Raw genomic sequence first — 15,429 nt, 5'->3', positions numbered from 1 at the left:
TCCATAGTGGCTGTACTAATTTGCATTCCCACCAACAGTGTAAGAGGGTTCCCTTTTCTCCACACCCTCTCCAGCATTTATTGCTTGTAGACTTTTGGATAGCAGCCATGATGGATCATTTAATTATCCTTTTTTTTCAATATTATAATGGATGTGACCATGGCATGCATATGCATGCCTCTGTATACATGTGCCACTATTTGTGAAGGATAATTCCCTAAAAGAATTCCTGGTACAGTCTCCACATTTAAGTTTGGGGTAATTCTTCGCAATTTACCTTCAGGTTAGGACAATAATCCCATCAACAGTGACTAAGAGTATTCATTTCCCATACTCTCCTACTTTTCCTAAAATATTGCCAATTTAGTCGGCCAAGGCCACTATTTTGTTGGTTATGTAATTTGCTTGTTCTCTGTTAGGAATGAGATTGCCCAGACTTCTTTCATACATATGTGGTCATTTTTAGTTCTGTGAAATACTCTTTTGATCCAATTCCTTTTTCCTAACGAGTTGTCTTTTTTGTAAAGATTTGTAGGACTTCGTTATATATTGTAAACCATCTTGTCCTGGTTTTTTAACCTTAATATATAATATTTCTGTAACCCCAAATAGTAGAAATTGATGGAATCACAACCTATTGGAGGTTAGAAGGAACCAGACTTGAAAGGGCTTTCATTCACTGGAGCTCGCTAAAGTCAATGAGCTCACGTGAGACTAATGGATGCAAAAAGGCTTCTAGACTGGCCATAAGTACGCATTCTCGTGATGACCACTAATGTTCCTGCGATGTATCTGTCAGGTTGCTGCTGGGCATGGATTTCTTTTGATGAGATCAAATGCTTTTCTTGTCTAGCACATAGACTCCATGATGGGCTGTGCAGGAAGATAATCCCTTTGTCTGAAAAATGCATTTGTTTTTACCCCATCTCCTTTTTCAAAGTTGATCAGAGAGTGTTAACAGAAATGTTTTGAATAAAATAAAATTTTTAAGAGACAAGGGGAAGAAATTAAAGACCACTGTAGCATTCAGAAATGAGTGCCCAAAGCTTCTACACACAAGCTAGAAGCTATTGCAAATTGTCTCTAAAAGACCTCAAGTAGAGAGAAGCACAATCAGAGCAAGATTCACATTATCTATCCAAAAAAGACATCACTTCCTCAAGTAAAGCATAGTTTTTCCTAACACTGAAGGGAAATAAGAAAATGCTGTGTGATGGGAAGTCTACTATCCTTAACCCAAATTCCTAAGAGAGTCTTGTGTTTTCTCTCCGTACCAGATAAAGTTGAAACAGCAGAAAAGTTGGGGAAGATATTTTTTTAAAAAACAAAGAGGGCTTCCCAGGTACTTCAGTGGTAAGGAATGTGCCTGCCAATACAGGACACACAGTTCGATCCCTGAATCCAGAAAGATCCCACATGCCAGGGAGCAACCAAGCCAGTGCACCACAACAATTGAACCTATGCTCTAGAGGCCTCAACTGAGCCCATGTGCCAGAAATATTGACGCTTGCATGCCCTAGAGCTATGCTCCACAGCAAGACAAGCCACTGCAATGAGAAATCTGCACATCACAACTAGAGAAAAGCCTGTACAAAAATGAAGACCCAGCACAGCCAAAAATAAATAAATAAATAAAAAAAATTTTTTAAAATAAAGATCGTTCTTTTAAAAAATTGAAAAAAATAAAAGCATATTTGAAATTGTCTATAATAAAATGTTAACAGCAAAATAAGCAATGGGCAGATAAATGCAAATTTACATGTCTCACTCACTGCAGACTATATCCATGATAGGAATATATAAAATAGATGATTTAAGGAGAAAAGACATAATTTACAAAAATACTCATTATAGGATTACTTTCAAGGATATTTTCTGCAAACACATTTAGAATTGAAGTCTGCTTTCAAACATAATTGTGCACTTCTGCTGTTGAGATAAAGGCACACATGCAAAGAAGATGCCTTGATACCAGTGGGCAAGAGATACACATGAGAAGCCGCTGGCTGTGGTTTATCTGAAGAAATTGGCAGTGGGGGAAGAAACGAGGATACAATTTCCTTTTCTAAAACCAGTGTGAGCCCTTCTCTGCACTCCCTCCTTGATGCTGGGCGTGCAGTGAGGGAACCTAGCTGACTGGTCAACTCCCATCATACAAATGAAGGGCCACATGTGAAGGGCAGAGTTTTCCAATGTTGGGCAGAGCCAGTGGATGATGGAGTGGCACTGTCTTCTTTCCCTTCTTCCACCCAGGGGGCCCAGTATTGAGTTTCTCTCATCCATCAGGCAGGCCTGGAGTTACTGAAACGGAACACAATGCCCAGGGTACTGGGCTGGGGACAGCTCAGTGCCAGGAACTGAAGGAATTTTCCTGACATCATGGGGTTAAGATCAAAAACATGGCGTGGCCTTAGAGGGCTATAGGCTGGTTGGACTTCATGTTTTGCTTTATCTTGAGGTGATGAAGGCCTAACTCAGCAGATCTCAAAGTGAGAAATGCAAACTCTCAAGCCCCAGCCTAGACTTACTACATCAGGGATAGGGCCAAGTGACTTGCATGTTAATGAGGCTTCCAGGTAATTCTGACACATACTCAAGCTTGAGCACCTCGGCTATGACTTGTGAAAGGAAAAGTTGCTTTCTTGTGACCCAATCCATTTCACTCAACTTTTTTGTGAAGATGGGGGTGAGCTAAAAACAGTGGTACTTTATCTTCTGTTTCAGTTTATCTGGTTCTCAGGCATAATAATTCTTCTAGAAGCACGATTTGGGGACCTGTGTTTTCCTGGTGATAATATTATCTAATAGTGATCTTACCCTGGTTTCCCATAAAATTCATAAATCATCATCTCTAACACAGTTAAGCTGGAATATTTTTAGCCTAAAGAAGCTAGCCACAGCATAGTTCTGAAAAAATATCTGCAATTTGCATCAGTAAATGGTGTAAGAGCTCATATGTTGCTAAGAAAGAAAAAAGGAAGAAAAGGGCAGAGAACTTTCAAAATAAGATGTTCGATTTATTCAAGCTTGTGAAATAGAGAAATCCAGACTGCTGGTTAAGCTTGAAATAGTAACACTGCTCTCATCTAGCAAGGATTGAAGAAAACATTTCAAAGCATGTTTTACCTATGTACATGAATCACGAGGACATGTGTTTCCCAGGTACCTGAAACTGGAGAGAGCTGAGGCCAAGTTCTCAGTAGACCAGGGCCAATCAAACAATCAAAACCCTTGTCTTTGATGTTCAAGGGTTTGGCTCCATAGATAAATCTGCAGTGTTAAAGCAAATGCTTCAGAAAGCAGCTATGTAAAGCTCCTGTCACAGTGCTCCTACCAACTGAAAAAGTGACTGGTTGCCTAAGGATTTTTATGGCTAAAGAGAAAGTGAGTGGTGGATTGAGCCAGGAAGTCACATAAAAGAAAATTCAGGCTCGTGATTTATTTATATCTATCATGCAGTTGCCAGAGCTATTAAAATAATGTCAAAGGCACAGTGATGAATTTAATAATATATCGATGGTGGATCTGACAATGGGTTAGTGCCTAAAGTAGTGAAACATCAGGGTAAAGTGCATTATGTGCTCCCTTGCATTGTTAAAGTGACTCCGGGTGCATGGGGAAGCTGTACTGAGACTTCTTTCAGAGGCACTAAATGGCTACTCTTCAACTAAAAGCTCTCCAGCTCTTATCTTGGCATGATGGATCAGGACTGAAACTTGTGCATCTAAGGGAGAAAAGAGAGAGCGCCCCAACAGATCTTAACAAGATCAAGCATGTTCCCTCCAATGTTCACGTATCTTTAACAAAGAAAGCCTTGTTATTAAAACATGAAATACTGAAATCAGGTAGATATTTCACAAAAGGCAAACAAGGCTCCAAATTTAGTTAATTTCTAACTAAGTCTCCAAGTGAATTGGTTTTTTGATTTATTCCCAGGCTTTGCTCAATGCAATCAACAGCTAATTCAATTTTTTTGGACTTTTAAAATATTTATTTCTTAAAAGCTAACACATGCATAATAGGAAACCAAAAAACACAAGAAACAAAAAACAAAGTCATCCATAATCACAAGCAACTTACCGTTTGATGTATCCTTCTAGATCTCATTTGTGTATTTACACAACTAAGCCTTCGTTTTCAAGTAATTAAAATGATACAGTTATGTATCATGTTTTTTCACATTTTAAAAAAGTCACTTTTGGGATCTAAGTTACCTAAAATACAGTTCAACTCTCAGGAATTTCTTCAAATGTATTTCCATTTTTTTAATTCTGTTGCCCTGAGCTATGAGAAAAAAATAAATAGAGGTTTTAAAAGCTATCTCAAAATGCAGCTTCTTCAAGTCGCCTTTTGATCTTTGCATTTTGAGAGTTCTCAGAGTGCATTTTATAGGCTCGTTCTCTGTAGTCATGAAATTAAATGAGTAATTATCAAGTTTCTGTTTTGCTTTGTGCTCTGTACACAGAGAAGTGTCATGACATCAGGAAAGAGAAATGAGGGCAAAGAGAGAGTAGAGGGGGAAGTAAGAGAAGTGAAAGAGATTAAAATCGAGAGGAAAAGAGACACGAGAATAGGATGAAGGCAAGGAGACAAGAAAGGCAGAAAGATAGACTGATTTACACAACTATTTCAAAAGGAAATGAGAAATCTAAACATTTCCTAATTTTTCTTTTTTTTTTTATTTTTTATTAGTTGGAGGCTAATTACTTTACAATATTGCAGTGGTTTTTGTCATACATTGACATGAATCAGCCATGGATATACATGTATTCCCCATCCCGATCCCCCCTCCTACCTCCCTCTCCACCCGATCCCTCTGGGTCTTCCCAGTGCACCAGGCCCGAGCACTTGTCTCATGCATCCAACCTGGGCTGGTGACCTGTTTCACCCTAGATAATATACATAAACATTTCCTAATTTTTCATCTCATTAACCTAAACCACCAATCAGTCAACTTTTAACTTATGTTGATTGTGAAGTCAAAATGAATGAAGTATATCTACCTCTGAGCTTAGACCCTAAATCTTGAATTCAGTCTCATGCTACAGCTTACATGGAGCTCAAAGTGACCTGTGGCTAAGCCATGTATTTCCAAAGTTAGCTGATAACATCAGTGGCATGTCAAAAATGCCACCAAGACACAGCCTCCCATTGGTTCCATCACTCTACTTGAAAGGGGCTTGGAATGAAAGCAATCTTGTTAAAAGTTTTGAATTATGATGAAGGGCTTGCATTTGGCAATATACAGTTGATTTGCATTATTCACAGTAATTATGCTGTATTAATTTGCCTCAGATAGACAATTAGCTAGTATTGAACCACTGCTTCTAAGGAAAACATAGAGTTAAGTTCCTGCAAGCCTGTGGTTACATTTTGATCAACCAATCAATACCTGATCTTGTTTTGTGTTTCTCTATTTAAAGCATCTTACACAATGTGTGTGTGTGTGTGTGTGTGTGATTCATTAAAATTGAAATTTTTGTCAGCAGCAACATAACTCATCCTTAAGTGGAGTTATCTATAACACATACTTTCTCCATAAGGCGCATCACACACTTGTGTTAGACAACACTGCAGCTCTATGTTTGGGAGCCATTTTAAAGAGTGAAAACACCAATAAGAAGCACAAAAATGCAAAACAAAACTGCAAAAAGAACATGTGTTTACAGTATAAGACCTGAAACAAGAAAGCAATGTCATCCTGTCCAAGCTCAGTTAGGAATGTGTTTTGTTGGGTGATTTAAATTTTTCACTGCTCTGCTCATGTCTGCAAATTACTACTCTAGGAGTATTGATTTTAGAATTACAGATAAATGTTAACCAGTAGGCAAATTTGCAAATAGAGAATCTGCAAATAATGAGAATCAGCTGTATTTGGTGTTACTTTCCATTTTCCTGCAACCTTTCAACTTTTGGGCTTCCCTGGTGGTTCAGCTGGTAAAGAATCTTGCAATATGGGAGACTGGGTTCGATCCCCAGGTTGGCAAGATCCCCTGGAGAAGTGAACACCTACAAACTCCAGTATTCTGGCCTGGAGAATTCCGTGGACCATGTAGTCCATGGGGTAGCAAAGAGTCGGACACGACTGAGTGACTTTCAATTTTTATTCTGCTTTCGCTATTTGACTCTGGTAAGTCTATTTGTTGGTCTGTTTCTTGAACTGTAGAAGGAGAATGTTTTTCTGGTCTCTTCTAGATATCTAGAACTATGTTTAAATTCTTGCTTTTATCTTAAGTAAAATAAAAATAAAGTAAGTGTAGAGGAGACTGCATCATTGAAAATTTAAAAGAAATAAAAAGCTACAAAACTTGAAAGATAGATTGCAAAGTGAATTGGTGTTATTGGTGTTGCAGTTTACAATGCCTTCACAAACTTTACCTCACTTAATCCTCATTGGCACCAATTTTTGTTTGTGGTCACCCTGAGCAGCTTGTGGGATCTTAGCTCCATGAACAGAGACTGAACCTGGGCCATGGCACTGAAAGTGCCAAGTCCTAACCACTGGACCACCAAGGGAATTCCCATGATCACTTTGTACTAAATGTTTTATAAGGGTTCCAAGAGGCGAAAGATGCATCCATGGTCAGACATCTAACAAGTCATAGACTAACACTTCAACCTAGGTCTTTAGGTTACTAATTCTCTCCACCTTCCTTGAATTGAGTGAAAAGAGGAGGCATGGCCATTCATAAAGTTTTCATTAAAATATGCACAGTACTATTTCTTATGCTTGCAAAGCCCATACTAGATGTTTCCCACAATCTTTGAGTTCCAAAATATCAACCCACAGGAATACATGAAGGTTGTTCTCACAGTCAAAGTGTGAGGAAGTATAGAGAGTCGTTGAGGAAAATGTAAGGAAATATATTTAGGGAGAAACAATTCTTGTTCTGGAATAAAATGAATCGCCTTGGCTTGTCAGGAACAACTTAGGACAAGCCTCCTAAAATCATTCAAAACTGTATTTGGACACTATCAGGCCTCAAAGGTGGGGTGTTAAATGGTGAATGAAACACACTGGAAGCCAATTTCTCTGACTAAAGGGGGCAGTTGAGGAGCTCCAGTGGATCTTGCTCAGTAAAGCTGAGCTGAGTTGCTACATCTGATTTTCCAAGAAAAGTTGGAAATTCTTTTGTTTGTGTGAAATCTCCATGGCAGAGACAATTGATGCTCATCCCAAATCCATAAACTCCCCTATATTTTCCAGCCTCTGTTGCAGTCCAGTGGAAGCCGTATGAGCAGTTCTACCCAATGGTCTATGAATCACTGGTATCTTTATGGGTCTCTCTCTCTCTCTCTCCTATTTGTCCATATCTCAAGGAAGATGGCTTGCTTGTATTTCAGACTCCTATTATCCTTGATCAATTCCCTCCAGAAAGACCCAGATGCCTTTACTTTAAAGGTATCACACTTTTTTTTCCTTCTGAAATTTAGGTGGGCCATTAGAATACATGGCAAATAGGGAGAACTGTGCCTCAGCATCCATTCTTGCCCTCTTCTATGCTTATGTGGTACTAGACTTTAGTCATCCACACAAAGGTTTAGCACAAAGCCTAATTTTTATGCTATCCTTATTGTTATGTGTGGGTCTATGACTGAGCCATTTGGGGGAGAGGGGGTGTTGTCTCGCCTCACTTTTGTTCATCTTTCCAGCTGGAAGCAGGTATCAGAAAGAACCACACTGAACCACGTAGAGGAGCTATAGTGCCTTCCTGGCCCTGCAGAACGACCATCTCAGCCTTGGACTGCTTTTGTCCTGGTTGAGAAAAACTGAACTTTTAATTTGTGTAAGCTGTTCTTATCTTAGGTCTTTGTTCCAGCAGTCACCCTGTATCCTAGATAATCTAACTCCTATCAAAACTCTTGGAAAGTCGAGTTAATGTGGCATGACCAAGTCATGAAGAGTAATGGACTTTGAAGGCAGATAGAAACAACACAGAATTTCATTTGGCCACTCTCTAACAGTGTCTAGAAGTCTGAGATAATTAATATCTCTGAGTCTCGTTTCCTTTGCTTCAAATCTGAGCAGGAACCATACATCACTGGGTTCTTGTAAAGATTAAGCGAGCCAATGTATATAAAGTTCTTGGCACTTAATAAGTACTCAACAAATGACTGTTGCTGTGTTTGAAGAGTCAGACACATTAAGAGGGTGGGAAAGAGGGTGGGCGTGGCTCTTTCTGCCTGCCTTCCTTGCAGTCTGGGTAAACTGTGAGTGCCACGAAGAAGCCACAGGCAGCCAGAGAGAAGCCAGTTTGTTCCATGAATTCCTAATCACATCCTGTTGTTCACTGCTCTCCTCTGAACAGAAAACCTTATCCCGTGGCTGACAGACATCTGGACCTGCTACACTGGGCTTATTCATCCAACTTCGTGACCTTGCTCTCTTTGCCTGAGTGGAGCAGAGACTCCTTCTCTGCATTGGACTGCAGGTGTTGATGAGCAAGAAGCCCCGTTTGAGGAAATATGGGCTATAACCCCTTCAAACTGAGTCAATGCCAACAGTCCCAACACACTGCCAAGTGCCAGAGTCCTCTGGAAAGTTCTGAATCCAGCTGCAGCCAGATGTGCGCCCTGACCGGATGCCAAGCTGTTCCAAAGGCTCGAGGAATGCTCAGCTCCAAGGCCTGGTGGCCTGGGGCCAGAGCTCGGGGTGCCATTCCAGGGAGCAAGCAGCTGGGGAAACGGAGCATGAATCCCACCATAGAAAGAAAGGCTTCTCTTTTGCTCTCCCGCCTGACCAATGCCACCACCTCACTAGTATAGCACCTGCCCTCCAAAGTAACTCACCCATCTCGGGATTGGTATGAACAGCCAGGCTGACCTTCATATGGACTGTCAGTGGCCACCTTGATAATGAGAGTCCACGTGCCCTGGGAAGGACTCTTCTTTCCTAAACTTCCCTTGGCAACCATATCGCCTGAAACCAAACGACAGAGCTTATGCCTTCTTGTCTGAAGCCACTCCAAACACACACCTTTCCCTCCCTCCCTCCCTGGCAGGATATTCCCCATCTCGTTACAAAACCTCAGTCACGGTCCTGCCTTAGCAAGCTGGAACTGGAGTGTTGATTCACATACTCTCTGCCTTGCGGATCAGGTTCTGTTATGACCACAGTGAATCTCAGCTTCTGGTAATCTTGTCTGGGGCTCCAACTTCCAAGCACAACCGTTCTGGGTTCTAACACAAACCGGAACGTGACCTTACGAACAGGGTCAGGGCATGGGGAGGATGTCTGCTAGTGAAAATAGACAAACACCCAAGACAGACGAGGAAAATCCAGAGAGAGGCACACAGACAATAAAAGAGGAGAAGTTACCGGTATAAGGGACAGAGTCAGACTTCATTTGAGTTTATTTCAACCCCAAAGTAGTTTCTCCTCTGCCGAGTAAGGAAGGAAGAACTCAGCAGGGGGAATGAAGTAAAGAGAAGCAGCTCAGAGCAGAGGAATTTCACCAGCATGTTCTTTCAGGAGCAACGCTGATGTGTGCGTTTCCCAGACTCTGTCGTCCCCATAAAACCGGAGGCGCGGCCATTTCATTAGGAAAACAGAAGCAGGCAGCCTGGGTTACGCAACCCTCTGGGCCTTGTCTGCACGAGGGTGTTTTGTTTCATGTGGCAGTTCAGTATTAATGGACAAAAATCTAATTTTAAGTAAATAATGATGTTTATTGTGTTTTTAATTAACCATCAACTGGGTCTCAAGTCCAGCTCTCACCAAAGAAAAGCACAAGGAAAATAAAATCCTCAGAGGAAAAAAACTTGACAGAAACTATGGGCCCAGAGTCCCATGGTCAGTTCTTATTTTCCCAAAGCACACAAAATCTGTGGATTCTCTGAGTTCAATGAATTTGCTATCACTCTGTGTCCAGAGTGGCTCTCTTTCTGAAGTTTCCTCTGCATGTAGGCAGACACGCTGATGCTTGCCCTGTTTCCTGATGTTCTTTTTGGGTAATGTCAAGGGTCTTGTGAAATCTCAGTACAAGTTCTCTATACACACTGTTAGTCGTTCAGTCATGTCTGACTCTTTGTGACCCCAAGCACTGTAGCCCACCAGGCGCCTCTGTCTATGGAATTCTCCTGCACTGCATGCAGATTCTTTACCGTCTGAGCCACCAGGGAACAGGTATGGTGTAAAAAAAAATATTGCAGGGAGCAAAGGTTCCTACCAAGCTCTCAGCCAGCACAGACCACTTTCGAGTAAGCTGGGGTCAAAGAAAGGTTAGGAGGAAGCCTCAAGCTCCCTGAGGAAGGGGTGGGGGGCTGTGGAGGTGGGATTGTCTTATTTACTGCTGGCTCCTCTCCTATTAATTTCTAGCCTCACAGCCTGCCCCATGAGCTGGACTTTGACTGTGTGGAGTCTGCCTGCACAGTGCCTCATTCACATCATTTCCAGGAGCTCTTCCCGGTAGTGCAGCTTTCCCTAAATACCTATGTGAGGTGTGTCCCCGTTATCATCAGCTGCCTAGAATGCTGTGAGCAGGAGAGAGGGAGATCGGCTCACTGGAGTGATCACGGAGCACAACAAGAACTTCCTTCCATCCGTTTCCACCTCAGGGGTCAGTGAAGCGGCCGGACTGCACACATCCATTGTTTACGGTGTCATATGCACCAGTACGGGCTTCCCAGAGGCTTAGCGGTAAAGAATCTGCTTACAGTGTGGGAGCTGAAGGAGACATGGGTTCGATCCCTGAGTCAGGAAGATCCCCTGGAGGAGGGCATGGCAACCCACTCCAGTATTCGTGCCTGGAGAATCCCATGGACAGAGGAGCCTGGCAGGCTACAGTCCACAGGGTCGCAAAGAGTCGGACACGACTGAAGTGACTTAGCGCTGATGGCAAGCGCCAGGAAATACATTCGGGAATCTACCACATGATGTGTCCATTCCTAAAATGTCCTCCTTCCTAAGGGCATTCATTAATAATTGAGATTTGATTGGCATGCTTTGACAAATGAGTTACCTGCCATGAAAAAGATAAAGTAGAGAGAAAGACCATTGCTTTCAACAGTTATTCTGAAAGATGACCTCGGTTTGGGCAGGAACCCACCTGCAAATAGTAGAACCATCAGCCTCTGGAGAGCTCTTAAATGCCCTTTATAAATAAATAGGTTTAACATTCAAAGCCAAGTTTCAAAAGAAACAGAGGTTCTCCCAGGCTTCAGATGCTGCTCACAAATAAGACAGTGGACCCTGTAGAAAAGCGAGAGAGAGATGGTACATTTCTCGCTGTACTGAATGAAATGTCCATGACTGCCAGGTAATCTGGAGGAAATTTCAAGGCCAAGGTCACTGTGAACTCCTGGAACAGTCAATCAAAAGACTTAAAATTGGAGTATTAGACTGAAATGTTTTTGAATCCCAATGCTTCATAAATGACATAAATGATGTCACTCATTCAAATCTCCTTTTCCTCATCTATAAAGTGACTCTAATAATACACATATAAAAGATATTATCAGAGAAAATGAGTTTTTTTAATGCCCACAGTCCAGTGACTGTTAAGAGCTTGTACTAACACATCTTAAATCTCTGTCCCCTCTTGTCCCCCCTCTGCCATCACCCACTGGCCACTTAGGTAATCTCAGTAACAACCATCAACTCTCATGACAAAGACACTGTGTAAGAGAATATGAAAATTTCAAAAATAGATTCAGCCCCTAATCTTTGAGAACTTGTAGTGTTATAAGGAAGATAAAGTACATGCACCAACATACACTGATACAGAACACAATTAGGTGAGTTGTGTCATGGGAAGTTCAGCTGAGTTCCAATCCCTTGGATGTGGAGGCAGAGGGTTGCTGACAAACACATAAACTGGGTAAATTAAAATCAGTAATAGAAGTTGAAATGTTTACCGAAAACACACACAGACATAGTTGGTCACATCCATGTAACATCTGCCTGTGAAACCTGATACTTGGGAAAACACATTTTGCTTTTCATGTACACTCAGTTTTTGGCACTTAAGAGAAAGAGGATTAAACTCAGGAACTTTAGCACTCAGTTAAACAATAGGGTGTAAAGGAAGCTTGGAAACAGCTCACTTAAGGGTCTGTTGTTATTGTCTATCATGTCTTTCCCACAATAAGGGAGAATTATATATGGGCAGAGAGGAAGTACAAAGTTTAAGAGAATATCAAGAATCTTTCTGTCTCTCTCTCTCTCTCTCTCACACACACACACACACACACACACACACACTTCTGCCTTAAAAGTATCCTACTTGTTTTAAACCACTGTCAACACAATTGGATCAGTCCATTTGGAACAAGAACTTGCTGCTGCTTCAGGTCTACCTGTCCCAGAACTAATAAAGAACAAAGCTTTCTGGTTCTGAGTTACTTCTCAGTGGATTGAAATAGGTGAAAATTCATTTAGGCTGGGGCAAAAGGTAGTTCTGGGAGCAGCTTAAATTGCCTTAAAGATGTGATTCTAATGGTTGTTCTCCTCAAATAAACTTCTGATCCTCCAGCATACATCCCCAAAAGGAGAGCTTGACTACCAGTTGGCATTGACTAAGTACTGAAATGATACTCAATCCAAGGAAAATACAAACTTTAACCTTTTGTGGTTAACTATGTTCATAATTTCAAAAAATGACCTTGGAAAATAAAAATAACTTATAAATTTTGTCTCTCTATACTTAATTTTCTTATTATGTTTGGCTTTCTCTTAAAATTTCAAATTAAGCAAATAATGTTAGGTATCAATACATATTTATTTTAGACATTTTGAAAAATACAGAAATGAACAAATAGCTAGATGGGGAAAACTGTAAGTTAACTACACAAAGAAACCACGGTTGACATTTTGCATACTTCCATACTTTCTGCTATATACATTTTTGTAAAATTAAGACAATACTTTAAATTTACTTTTTGATGCTGTTTTTAACACTTAGTAAAATAGCATAGGCACTTCTCCAGGTTATTGAAACATTGTTATATATTTGAAAGCAGTAGAGACTCTTGGTTAAAATAAAAGGGTGAACTTCAGTTCAGTTCAGTTCAGTCGCTTAGTCATGTCCAACTCTTTGCGACCCCATGAATCACAGCACGCCAGGCCTCCCTGTCCATCACCAACTCCCGGAGTTTACTCAAACTCATGTCCATCTAGTCAGTGATGCCATCCAACCATCTCATCCTCTGTCGTCCCCTTCTCCTCCTGCCCCCAATCCCTCCCAGCATCAGGGTCTTTTCCAATGAGTCAACTCTTCACATGAGGTGGCGAAAGTATTAGAAGGAGTTACTTACCCTTCCTAGTTGCAATAGCAGCAATTGCCACAGAAAGTTCAAGGTGAATCTCAGGACAGACCTAGAATCCCACCTATAGTCTTAGAGAAAGAAGATCCTTGATCCAAGCTGTCCTTTCTCAGAAAAAGAACAGTATAAGTTGAAAGAAACCACATTGGAGCTCATTAAACTGGACTTTTACAACCAGCTTATGGAAAAAGAAGGACTTCAAATTATCAAATCCAAGTTCAACTTCTTTATTTTATAAACAGAGACAAACTGAACCCATAAATGATACTGTCTTATACAAGCCCCATAGAGTGGATGTTTATGGAAGATCAAAGTGCCGAAGACATTGATTCCAATCTCCTTTCCTCTGCATCTCCTTACCTTGTACTCACCTTATCCTACATCCCACATTAGTACAGAAGAAGCATTCACCACTTATTATACTCACCTCCCAGAGAGATGAGACCCAGGTAGTTAATAACTACAGAAACCTTTTGAAATCTGTAAAATGACCAAAAAGGGTAAAGCTTTATTAATGATGTTGATGTGATGTTGATATGATGACTATTGTTCCCTGGCTGCTTAGGATGGGGATCCATACAGCCACCTTCACCTCATTTATTTATTCGTTCAACAATAGTATCGAGTATGTCAGGCATATGGTTCTAACCATGGATATAGCAGAGAACAAACAGATAACACACTTCAGGAGTTAGCATTCTAGGGGAGAGATGAGTAATGAATAGTAATGAAGTTATAGAGTATAATAGTTAATGATAAGTGGTAGGGAGGATAAAATAGGCAAAAATAAAATATTCAGTGTTCTGGGAATGGGGTTAAATGTTAGGTGGTGTGACCAAGGAAGAAAATCTTGTGCACAAATGAGAAAAAGTCATGCTGGGGAGAGGAAACATATTCCTGAAGGCATGAATGTGCATATGGTTTTGATACAGAGAGAGGAGGCTGATGTGACTGGAGTCTAGTGAGCAAAGGAGGAGCAAATGGGGTGAATGAAGATATGGCAGGCAACCAGATGACGTGGAGTCATAGGGTTAGTTGCTTAGTCAAGTCTGACTTTTTGCGGCGCCATGGACTGTAGCCTGCCAGACTCCTCTATCCATGGAAATTCTCCAGGCAAGAATACTGGAATAGTTAGCCATTTCCTTCTCTAGGGGATCTTCCCAACCCAGGGACTGAACCTGAATCTCCCTCATAGAAGGCGGATTCTTTCCCATCTGAGCCCACCAAGGAAGCTCAGGGCTTCTGAGCAGAGGAATCGTGATGTTTCCTGTCTTCAGTTTTAAACAGCATCTCTCAAACTTTAAGCAGTCATCTCTGCAGAGAATAGACTCAAGGGAAATGAGACTTAACTCAGCAGGCCTGGGTTGCTCAAGTCCTGCACATTCAACAGAGATCTGGCTTCAAAAAAAAAGATGCTTTTGTGGGGCTCCTGGGAGATAACTTCTGAGCCCTTGGAATGCTCTGTTTAATGAGCTTTGTTGTTCATAAGGGTTTAAGGCAGGCTGTACTAGTTTCAGCAGATAAGAGGGTTGCAGTCTCAGTAGCTGGGATCACTCACACAGATGCTGCGTATGGACATGACTGACCCACAATAAAAGCCTGAACACAAGGCTTTCCTAGTTGAAACAATTCACAAGTGTAGTCACACATCATTGTTGAAAGAATATTCAATGTGTCCTGTCCGACTCCCCCAGGAGGACATACCTGAAAGCTTGTGCCTTGTTTCTCCTGGACTTCACCCATGTTACTTTTCCTGATTTCCAACTGCATGCCTTTAGTATAATAAACTGTATCATGAGTATAACAACTTTTCTGAGTCCTGTCTGTCCTTCTAGCAAATCGCTGAGCCTGAGAGTGGTCTTGGGGCCCCCCTCACACAGTGGGAGGCAGTTGAAAGTAGATAGGAGGGGGATGCATTAATCCATGTGTGAAATAGTGATGGCTTATCCACCATGATTTTGTCTCAACAGTGTCCTGGTGATTTCTGTTCAATCTTTGGAAGATTATTGGTAGGGAAAAGATATCTTTCATTAATGGCAATTGACATTATCCAGGATCTCTTTATTAAAAGGTATTTCTGGTCAGTGAATGCTTTCTATTTTTCCTCCAGGGAAGAAGTTCTTGAGAAACTTGGTAACTCTAAGTGCCAAGAAAAAAATACCAAGA

General features: G+C 41.2%; 1 long non-coding RNA gene across 1 annotated transcript; it reads left to right on the top strand.

Moving 5' to 3' along the window:
• The first annotated feature begins 5,867 nt into the window (after window positions 1-5,867).
• On the top strand, window positions 5,868-15,070 carry LOC139032445 (uncharacterized). The gene is made up of 2 exons (XR_011484988.1): window positions 5,868-6,130; window positions 8,310-15,070. It is a non-coding gene; the product is annotated as an uncharacterized lncRNA (long non-coding RNA).
• Window positions 15,071-15,429: the final 359 nt, after the last annotated feature.

Source organism: Odocoileus virginianus, chromosome 31 (assembly GCF_023699985.2).
Source record: "Odocoileus virginianus isolate 20LAN1187 ecotype Illinois chromosome 31, Ovbor_1.2, whole genome shotgun sequence".
In the NCBI taxonomy this organism is placed as follows: Eukaryota; Metazoa; Chordata; class Mammalia; order Artiodactyla; family Cervidae; genus Odocoileus; species Odocoileus virginianus.
The sequence above is the reverse complement of the archived record's forward strand: the minus strand, read 5'-3'. Positions and strand labels throughout refer to the sequence as shown.